Source organism: Platichthys flesus, chromosome 1 (assembly GCF_949316205.1).
Source record: "Platichthys flesus chromosome 1, fPlaFle2.1, whole genome shotgun sequence".
Classification (NCBI taxonomy): Eukaryota; Metazoa; Chordata; class Actinopteri; order Pleuronectiformes; family Pleuronectidae; genus Platichthys; species Platichthys flesus.
The window spans coordinates 14,429,895-14,441,860 of NC_084945.1; positions in this window are offsets into that span (position 1 = coordinate 14,429,895).

Here is an 11,966-nt window from a genome sequence, read left to right on the forward strand (position 1 = left end):
GCATCTAAACCAAGTGTGCTGGTACACCCAAACAGACATGCACAAGCAGACAAAGCCCCACAAAGGCAGCTAATTTCACACCGACTCTGCTGGGGCCCTGTTTGGGCACGGCTGTGAAGCACAGACAGAGAGACAGATGGTGCAGGGCTGGCAGGGGGAGTTTTCTGCTGTCCTCTGTGCGCGTATGTGTGTGTGTGTGTGTGTGTGTGTTCCAGCGTGTGCACATGCATGCGTACGACTGATTGTTTATGAGCATCCGTGGCCGTGTGTTCGTGCATTCTCCTGTGTCTCTGTGCATTTTCAAACATCACTTTGTACTCCACACACCAGCGGAGTGGAAGCTTTAAGCTATGCTAACAGTGCCCCTCTCTGCTTCCTGTTGCCAAGCTAGGTGTCAGGAAGAGTCATCCCTGGCACAACCCACCGTCTTCACAAGCGTTTTTCAATCCAGTGACAGTTTTGTACGAGTCATTTCCTCTCTAAGAGATTGCAGAGTGGAGACGGTGCATATTAAGGAAAGAGGGCTTGTTTGAAGTTGAAACTAACTGCCAGTGAATGAAACAAGCTCTTGTGTATCTGTTTAGCTGGGGGTGTTGTTTTCTGTTGCATGGTGCATGCACATATTTGTGTATCTGAGAGTATGTGTGTGTGTGTGTGTGTGTGGTGACTGTAATTGAAATGACTGGTTGCCATGATAGCTTGTGCATAACCAAAGCTTGTTAGCGTGCTTGACTTGGCTGAATTAGGGCCAGGGCGCAGAAATGGAATGGAAGAGTTAGGGAGGGGGTGAATGAAGGATAGATGGATCAGTGAGACAAGTGAGGGAGGTGGCAAGAAACCAAGGCGATAATGAGATGAGGCAGAGAAATGGATGGGTAGAGGAAGACATGAAATGCAGAGAGGATGATTAATACTGGTGGTGATGGCAAGCTGTTTGAGCAGGTAGCAGCCAGAGGCATTACTAATGGGCTAACAGACAGGTTGACAAAGGGACAGACTGACTGACTGACTAGAAGTGAGGCTAAAGGACAGCCAGACGGATAGATGGACAGGCTGACAGCCAGAGAGCCAACCAGGCAGACAGGGAGCCAGTGTCATTCCACACTGGGAGAGCAGGAGGAGCAACTAGGGTTCATATTCCCCAAGACAGGTGGCAGGGACATGCCACTGCTGCCACCTGGCACTCACTCCCCTGCCTCCTTCCATCCCTTGTTCTTTCTCAGGGACATTATATTGCTATCAGCTCTTGACCTGGTCTTCCTCCACTGGAGCGAGGAAGCCGAGCCCTGTTTCTCCCAGTTTGACTTACTTAAAGGGCACAGTATCCCCCCCCTCCTTTTCAGGCTTCGTTCACCCTGTTGTGGGGTGAAGAGGCCTGGCCTGCGAAAATGCAGCGTGTTAACGATTAGAAAGTACCATCCTCCAGCCTTTGCCTGGCTCTGGGAGGCATGCAGGTAAGCCCTCTGTCCCCATGAGTCAAGGCCACGACTGTGTGGGCAGGTTCGGGCTGGTGGGGGGGGGGGGATTGCATTCTGCACTGTGGCCCCCCCCACGTAGCAGAGGCCACCTGCTCCCGTTCACCCCTCAACAGCCCTGCCTGACCACTGCCCTGCTAGCTCCGTGTGGCAAATACACTCTTCCTCCCACACACACTGAGAGAGACACACACACGGCAGTTCATATCCACTATGTGAATTAAATCACACTAAATACACACACAAAGAAGCATCCACCCACACTGCCTGGATGGGGAGAACTGTGGAATGCAAACATTTTATAATGCGATAACAGAAACAATTGTAATACAATCAGGCGCACACGCAGACATCATGCTGCCAACAGGCTGTCCCACTTTAGAGTAGGAGTGTTCTATTTGGCGTCTGTCCACAGCTCTCCTCCTCTGATCACAAAGCAGAATTTTCCGTGGTTCCTCGACGCACCAGGGACGAGAAATCTGTCCCTGATGTCATGAAGTCCTCAGTCACTTTGGACACAATGCCGGACCGGCCACACTTTTACAGGACACATCCATGAATGTCCATACTTTAGTTACAATTAACATTCCCCATTTGGCCACCTCTTTATAAAATGATTGGTGAAAAACATTATCAAACCTCTTTAGCTTATTCAAAAAAAAGCACAGAGCAACAAATGTGTTGGCAGAACTTCCCTGTGAGTCTGTTCAATGGGTGGCTGAGAGGTGGACAAGAAGTTTGGTAACTTAACAGAGACTGCGCTCTTTGGGTTGGACAAAAGACTCTCTGTCCAGTGTTCTGTGTAATGTCCGACTAAAAAAATGTGCAAATTGATAAACGGGTGAAACAGTGACGCTTAAAGAGTTTGGTGTCCACCACATACTAGGTTTTGATTAAGTCTTGTGTTCATACAGTGTGCAGACAATCCAAGGTTCTAATCAAGCTCAAATTGTAAATGACAAAAAAATCTAAGCGGATTAAATAGAAAACTATACAAATATGTGGGGAATCAAACTGAACCCTGCCAACACTGTACAAATAAAAAAAAAAACACTATCAGCTACGAAGCATTATTTCTCAGTTTAAAATCCTAAAAGAACAAATCTAGTTACAAAACACATAAGTAACCTGGAAAAAAAGCCAAATAATGGCAAACACTGATATATATATATATATATGTTGTTAAACTCACAATCAACATATGGTAATTAATTACTGCATTTTTATACTTTGTTGATTTCAATCTGCAATATTGAGTTTTCTTTGAAGCAAAACGAATAACTTCTGCAAGCGAGACAAATAATGGATTAAGTTTGGGAAACTTACTGCGACTTAAACATTTAAAAGGGGGGGAATGGAGAGGGGATAAATATTTTGGGGGGTGATGAAGAGTGTGTTTGGGTTTTTGTTTGTGGGAAAGGCAGACGGACACAGAGAGAAAGAGGAGACAGTGGCGGTAAGGGACTTTGAGAAGTGTGACTGTTCCCTAAACTGATTTAAGGCCCAGTCCTCCCAGACCCCCACAGCTTCCAACATGCCACAGGGAATTGTCCCATAATCCTCTGTTCCAGGTAAACAGCTTTCTTCCTCCAAAAGTCTGGACCCATCTCCTGCACACACACACACACACACACACACAAACACAAACACACACACACACACACACACACACACACACACACACACACACACACACACACACACACACACACACAGAAGCATACACCATCCAATAGCTTTCCTTTGCGTATGCTTTAAAACCTCATCTTGGCTTTAAGCTTGGGGCCTTTTTATCTGTGGTGGGACCCAATGATGCACAAATGCTGCTCTGTAATTGGTGCGAATTAGCGTTATGTTTGTTGATTTGTGTTTGATGAGGTGCTTCAACAAACATCAGAGTATAATTGTCTCGTCTGTTCTGCCATTTCAACTCTTGTTATGATTCCATGGGAGATGAGGGATGGCTGTGTGGCGTGGTATCTCTAGCGCCAACATTTTTAGAATACAAAAATGGTGAAGTCTTAAAATAGCAGAATAGCAGAATGCACTTAACGTGAAAACAGTGCCTCCTCTGATGGGGTTACACGAGGCCATACAAGCTGCGGCGGCGGCATTGCCCCTGATTGTGTGGTGTTAACCTGCACAGCTGCACAATGGGCAGAGCCGTGTTCTCCCCAGCTCTCCTCCTTCTCTGTGTTTAACAGTCGTTCTCTGCGCCGCACAGAAACTCCTCTGTTTACACTCCATCACACACACTTAAACACTACTCCCTTGCCTCTGCCGTCCATTCCCTCTAATCTCTCCCTCCTCTCTTTTCTTCTCTTTTCTCTATCCACTCCATTTAGTCATTAGGTCGGCTCTCATCTGCATAAGCTTTCCGTTGTAGCACTCGATTGCACTGGGCTCCAGCTCATGTTTATTAAATAAGCCTTCTTGTTGTGTCAGCCCCACAGCTTGCCTTGCTCTCTGCCTTGTCTGACTATTTCTCTTGCTTTGCTCTTTCTCTTCTCCCTCCCTCTCTTCTTTCCCTTTTCTCTGCGGTCGGTGTGCTCGCCCGCCCTCTCTCCCCCCCACTCTCTTCTTATTCCTCTGTGGGGGTATTAAAGGCGGTTTCTGTTGGCCGTCACTCTTCATAAGTGGTGTCTCGCTCAATGTGTTCGCCCTGTTCCCTCTGCGAATGCACCTCAATGCCCTGGTGCACTCTCTCTCTACAGGCCCCACTCAGAATGGAAATGAAGGGAGTCTGTAATGAGTTCCACTCAGCCAGGGTCCCCGACCCCACTGCCATCAGCCAGTTTAGAGGAGAGAATCAGAGAGACGGAGAGAGGGTGGAGAGACGGGGGTCAGGGATGGAGGGAAGAAGAGACTCCAGGGAAAACACAGTGCCGTTTTCATTTTTTTTACCCCCCCCCCCCCCCCCCCCCCCCCCTTCTTTTAGTGACTGGTTGCCAAGCTGCTACAATGTTAAGCTGGCCTTTCTTTCGGTCTATAGGGAACAGTGTGGGACTGTCACACGGAGCAGGAGAGGAGAGGGGAATGATTTTGAAAGAGGGAGGAGATAGGTGGAGGAGAGGGAGAGCAGAGCAGAGGACAGGAGAGATGATAGGATTAAACAGGGAACAAAGGGATACACTGGATTCTCAACATGAACATATGGGCGACTGATAACGATACATGCTGTAGGACGATGACGACAACAATGGCGACGACAATGACGACAACGGCAGCTTCCATAACTGATACCATTCCTCCTTCTGCCAGCTCATGCTACAGTTTGACATTAACGCTCCTCTGCTCTCATCATCTTAGCAGGATGCTGCTGCTTTGAGCTCAGTATAGAATGAATGTAATTAATTGGTGGTGCTCCCGGCCTTTTGAGGCCACACTCATTTACTCTAAAAACTAAGCAACCATTCTAATTGTGAATGGAGTTAATGAGTGTGAGTGTGCGCACAGGCACCGATACATTTGTGTGGATGAATCATATTTGATGTTATTTAAACACAATCCTCAGCCTGTACAGTCAGTCATCTGTAGAAGCTGGAGCCACGTCAAGGCAAACTGAAATGGCCTCCTTAGAGGTGTGTGTAGGATACATGTGTGCGTGTGTGCGTGCGTGTGTTTATTGTTATTGTGTAGAGAGTGAGAGTTGTGTCTAAGGCTGTGATAGATGAGAGACAGCTGATAAGAAGACCTGGGGTTGGAGCAGTCAAACAGTGCAGAGTGGCTCGGTCTTTCCTATCTATTCCTCTGTGTGTGTGTGTGTCTGTGTGTGTGTTTCCAGCAGAGCTGTTGTACACAAGACTGTCTGTTCGGAGGCAGATGCCTCACTGGGCGTGAAGCCCAGGAATTGTGTGTATGTGTGTGTGTGTGTGTGTGTGTGTGTCTCGGTGAAAGAGGGTAATGGCTGACTCTACACGGCCTCTGACCCTGCTGGGCAGCACAAGTTCTCCTCTGTTTCTTCTCACACTGATTAGAGGGTCAGAGCTGCATCAAACACACACACACACACACAGACACACACACACACACACACACACACACACGCACTCTTTCATACCTACACACAGACACACGTATACATAATGTGCCTCTTTTGGCTCTGTCGTCAGCACAATGGAGAAGGAGAAAGAGGACATTCAGTTAGGCTGCGAGAGAGAGGTGGGGTCAAACTGAGAAGAAGAGCCAGAGAGTGAGAGCAGCGTCACAACATGGATTTACAAAGATAAGGGAGAGAAAAAAATGGATAGCACAGGAAACAGGGGGAGATATGCTCAAACGTAGATAAAAGAGAGGAGGGTGAGAGCGATATACCTGGTTATTAGAAGCAGAAGGAGCAAAGGATAACAAAAGCCAGGAAGGGTGGAGTTAGATTAATAGAGAAATGTTTTTTTTTGGTATGGTGGCTTTTTTTTCTTGCTTCATCCCTCCCTTTGTTTCCCTCCCCTGTTTCTTTTAGGATGAATCATTCAACAATTATTCATTTTTCTGTTGAAGCACGACTTTACCCTCTCTACCTCCATGCTAACCTCTCTATCTTTATATCTCACACTCTCCCCCTCTCTCATATCTCTCTATCTGAAAATGAAAGAGCAGGGTGTTAGGTGTTAGCACAACCACGGTCCTGAAAGACACATCATTTCTGATAGCAAGGGTTGTGTGTATGTGTGTGTGTGTGTCTTTGTGTTGGGCATGTGAGAGTGAGAGAAACACAGTTTTAGCCCTTGAGGCAGCGTTCCTGGCATTTGACTAAAGGCTTGGGTGTCTGTGGGCTACTTTGTGTATGTGTGCATGTGTCCCTCTTTGCATTTGTCAGTGTGTGTGCACAAGTGTGAGTCTGTGCACGGATGCCTGTGTGTATGTGGCACCCAATGTAAACAGACTGTGTGTGGGTAAGTGTGTGTGTGTAGGGCATACATAATGGATGCTGTGCCTGCTGCACACAAGAGCGCACAGTGCTGTGAGAGAATTCCCAGCTTGAACTTGCCTATATGTGTATTTGCATGCAAAACATGTGTTGGCATGTGTGTGTATGTGAGAGAGAGAGGGAGAGAGAGCAATATGGAAAAAGAAAAGAGAGGGAGCAGGTAACATCCATAACTGATCCTAAAGAATGTAGCCATGAGGCAAACTTAGTTCCATCCTCGAAATCATTTCCCACCATTTTTTTTACTAGTTTTTTTCGTCATGTACCTTATGCTGTATATCCATTTTATTCAAATGTGTATCTCTCTGTTTGTGGGGTTTTCTCACCCTCTCTTCTCCTCCACCTCTTTTCTGTATAATTGCGTCTTCAGCTCTTCAAACAGACCGTGGTATATCTGCCTGTGCCCTCCCTTTACAGAGGAAATGCCGTTTGTTTCCTGAACTGTTCCAAAGAAAAGCCGCCAGGCTCTTCTACCTGTCAGACACTGATAGCGCATACACACAAAAATAAACATACTCGGTCCAGCGCTCCCTGAACACCGTGCGTCATCCCTTGACACACACAAACACACATACACACAAACAGACAAACACACACACACACCCTTGTATGTGTTTTTTTTGTCTCCAAAGCTTATTTTCTATTCAACCCTGTGGATCGCTGCTCTCTGCAGGTGGAGCAGGTTCAAAGTTTAAGGGCAGTGTCCTATTGGTCCCGTACATGCTTCTTTCTATAATTCCCCCTGAACTATAAATGTTTTGGAGCTTTCCATTTCAGAGACATGAAGGAGCCAGAGTGGGAGGTGGTTCTCTATCTGAGACAGTTTCATGGCAAAGGCTCCAGTAGGATTTACAGAAATCTTCCACCGTAGCTATAGTGTTACCTCAAGGTGTACTTTGTCTTTTAACACTGGGACAGTATTACATGATTTGAGACGAATAAAATCAGTTTATTATGAATAATTCTTTGAGCTTGTAGGAAAGAATATTATACTTGGAATGCTTTTCCAGTGTTACCTCTGTGCTGTTCCTATCTGACTTTTACGAATATCTTCTTGCATCAACAGAGGAGACACAGTTATAGATCCACCATTATTGGAACAGCACTGATGAAAAAAAAGTATATTTTGATCCCAGTTGAACTTTATCCCAGAAAATATTTAAAAATAGTTCAAACCCTTAATGAAATGGCAGGTGAATAATTAAGACAGACAGAGACAACAAGACAACAGAGGACAGAAGATCCAAGGATCAATTTTGCTGCATTAAAGTGCAAAAATCAGGTCAACTTCTTCACTATCACAGTCACATGAAGGAGCCGACTTGACAGGAATGTTTTATTGAAGACCTGTTTGCGAACAAATACTTTTATATGAATAATCTGACCCTGCAGCAACACAAGAAGCAGCTCCGAAAGCGCGCCCTCTGTCAGCTTTATCTTGGGCTCCGGGAGCGGGGCTGGGGTCAGAACACAGAGGTGTCAATGTGTCTGGGCCCTGCTGACACCGAGGGGGTGCAGTGGACACAGGGCAGAGGAGGGGGGCAGACAGGGTGGCTGAGACAGCTCTTCGTCCTTCTCCTCCTCCGTAACCAGAACTGAGAGAGGGGCAGAGGGAGAAGCAAGGGACTTAGTGGCTGAGTGGGAGTGATGAGGAGGACGGGGCTCTATTGTGTTAGCTGGGTCAGAGGGATCTCCGCCATTCAGGATCCAGAAGAGGCCCCAATTAAATGACTTTGTAGAGCAAGTGAACTGGAACTGTGTGCAAGCTTTTGTGTGTCTGCGTGCACAAGTGACTGTTGTTCTGCATGTGACTTCATTTCTCTCCGTGTGTGTGTGTGTGTGTGTGTGAGTGAGTGTCATTGCTGATATACTTTGGAATGTTGTTGTAAACCGTGTGTCTGGTGTGTGTTTGTGCGCGTGCGTGCCTCTTTGTGTGCGCACACGCGCTCACTTTTGTGGTACCAGGGGCGACGAGGTACTTGAAGTGTCGCCATGGTGCTGTTATTAGCGGGCAGGGGTGAAAGGTCGGCCACAATTCTGCCGGCCCGGGACAGGACCTCTCTCAAGCGTGGGGGTGGGGGGGAGGCCGAGGGAGCGGGGGAGGCGAGCAGAAAGGAAAGGGGAATGTTTTACAGAGCAAAGACTAAGAGCACAGCTAAAGGAGGCTCCGGACTGAAACAGGAGAGAATAGAAAGCCATTAAGCAGTGTTAGTTTTGTAACGGTTATCCTCCCGGCTCTCCCCCTGCTGGCATATGTCGACATGTTTATTGCCAAAAGTGTGTGCGTTTGTATGTGCGCGCGTATGTGTGTGTGTTTGAAGGAAATGCAGGTGGGACACTTTAAATGCTAGACTAAGAATGTAAATGCATTTTTTCGTTGGTAAGCCCGTGACACTCCCTAATACAAAAGCAGCTTTAATCGTTCAAAGAGGAAAAGGTAATAAATTAATTGTGAGGGTAAAAAAAATGAAGGCAAAAAACAAGTAGTGCTGCAGGAAAGGGATGTTGTGGAATGAGAAGAGGAAGAGGAGTGAAGGTATATAGGCGAGAGGAAGAGCAGGAGGGAAAAGTACAAGACAGCTGCAGCAGCGAGAGATAAAGGTTTTTAAAAACTCCTGTCGGAACGCCCGTCTCGCGCCATGTTCAGATGTTTGCCTGTCTGCTGGAGGACATCGGCACGGCTCCGTCCACGCCGCCATGTTTCTCCAGACACGGCGTGCCAGGTTCCACCGCCCCTCCGCAGTGTATCAGTGTAGAAGAAGCGTATAAATTAGTTAAGCGACAAAACAAGTTCCTTCCACCTCGTAAAAAAAATCTCCTGTAGGTGTCCTGTCAGATCTTGCGCTGCTGAGGAATGGAATTATGACACTTTTTGTTTCGGCTCTCGGGCAAGAAAAGCACTCTCTTTATCAAAGAAGAATGTCCCCAGAGGGAGGGGAAGACAAACGTTCTTGTCAGAATGGAGAAGTACGTCGGTTTATAATTAGACACCGTGCACTGGAGTCAATAGAATTTTCATTACCTTATCCCGACCAGGTTCAGCTGCATGGCTACGCGCACACACACACACACACACACACACACACCGACACACACACACACACACACACGCAAATGCAAATAAACATACAGTATGTGCCAAGCTGTAATTCCTGATTAAAAGGTGTCACTGTGCACAAGGAGGTTACAGACTCTGTGTGCTTCCCTGCCTGTTTCAGCGGTGCAGTATGAGTGCATGTGTAAATATAACTTGTGTTTATAGACTGGGCTTTGTAGTATGGAGGAAAAGATAAGCACTCATTGGGACGCCATGCTGTGTGGGCGTCTAATGCAGAGCCGGTCTGTTGCTGAAAACACGAGGCCTCTTTTATACGGTGATCAACGCGCATCCTGCAAAATCTGCCAGTGACATGTGTGAGAGGGTGTGGACATCTGTGTGCCGCCACTCAACAGGATTGCAATGATGTGTTTGGTTCCTTCTCACTCATCAGGGAAATTACATATTTTCGACATGGAATTTAGAAAGGAAAAATTACAATTGTACTGTTTTAGTGTTTAAGAAGGTATTTGTGATATTGAAAAAAACTGTTTCAAGATCACTGTCTCGGAGAAATTAAGACGGCTTCGAGGTGAAAATTACAAAAGCTCTGCGGTGGATTTAATTTAAATACTTCCCAGCAATAATTACTAGACATAGAGAAACGGTTTACCAGAGTCTGCAGTGCCAAGCGATTAAGACGTAATAATTAAAGTTTTATCTTGTTTTTTCCTCCTTTGGCAAATTCAATACTCCAAAAAATGTTTGGCACAAAAGAACACAAATACACTACCAACGTGTTTTTAGAACTCTAAATGAATTTGTTCTACAAGAAAAATATTTGTAATAAATTCCAACATCTTGTTTTCCTACAGGCGAACCTTTGAATATGACCTTGCTCAGTTTTAGCATCGAGTCAGATACCTGGTATACCTGCACTTCTCTGTGTCAGTTCACCACATTGGAGTGATTTATTTACTTGTTCTCCTCTAGTCCAATCTAACCTGCTGGACAGAAAACAGACCATTTCAAACGATGGCTCGGAATCGGCTTGTTTTCCGATTCTTAAATAAATCTTGCATCTCTGGGGGGAAAAAGGAGCTGGTTTAATTCTGTTTGCAAGATAATGTTTTGAGCCCAGATGTCTAATGGAGATGTAATTGAATTGTTGCTGTATGGCATCACGAATCTTGCTGCATATCTCCGTGTCTGAGTGTTTATTTGTGGACTGTGTGGGTGACTTCATGAATGGTCTGTCACAGAACAACTGACTTGACATTCATTCATGAAAAATACATATTTCCCGATCGTAGTTCTCTTATATTTCCTGATTTTAATGTTAAGTTTATATTGTGGGGTTTTCTAAATGCTGTACACATTGAAACACATCTCCATTCATAGAAACTCTCTTTTCTCATTAATGTTGTGAATATTGTAGTCGACGTGCTGTCTGTCACGCTCCCTCACGTGACACTTAAGTTTCAAAGTTAAATTTTTTTAGTCAAGGGTTGAGGGCAGAGGATTTTGCACCTTGTAGACATTTTAGGCCAATGAGGTTAAATATGATTTATGAATATGGGCTTTATTTTGGTTTTAAATGTGACATCTTTAGTTTGTGTTTTGGATTTCATACGTAACTGATTTGAGGTAACTGTGGCCTGTCCCCAACTCTTCAAGTGGTTTGCTTAAGGTCAGAAGTGACATGGAGATAATGGTTTAGTGGTGAAAGGACCTCACAAGAACGTTAACACAAGCATGTGTGTAGGCCTGTTATCTTCATGTGTGCACTGTGCTCCACATTGAGGGAGTGCTCCTGTTATGTTTCAGCCAACTGGCACCGAGCCCTTGGCAGTGGGCTGGCGTTCGCGTGCCCGTTCAACTCCCACCACCTGTCTGGTCCCTGGAAGAGTCACAGGGCTCCTACGGGGGGGGGGGGGGCTCCTCGGTGGGCGGGGTTTGCGTTGTGTGCATGTGTGTCCTTCGTGCTGCGTGTGCATGACATGTGGGGTTTTGAGGACGGGAGGCCAGGGGGGAGCTGGGAGAACGTTGGTGACTTGGACATCAAGATCTCTGCCACAGGAAGAGGTTGAGCTGCAGAGACAGACTGGGGGCCGCCACGGTGTAGTCGGGGCGCTGCTACCTTCAGGAGCCAATGAGAATCTGTCTGTTCTTCCCTCAGTCCATCTGTCTGTCTGCCTGTCCATCTGCACCCTGAATTAATGTCTCGGTGTCGTTGACTGCGTGTCTCCCCTTATGAGCCCTGCGGATGCCAGGAGAAGAGAAGAGGGGAGACACACTGCTCCTCCCTCTCCTCTTCTCAGCAAATCAGGTCCTGAAATATGTAACACATCACATAGCTAGGTGGTGCATCATCTGCTGTGCATTAACACAGGACGTGTAGTTTTCTCTCAATTAAAACTAAAAACAGGGTGGGTGAGGTCCTGAAACGTGGCATCATGGTTGATGAGTTGATGTCTTCACCACCATCGCCGTTTTCTTCTCCTGGTTGGGATTCCTTCCATCAGGA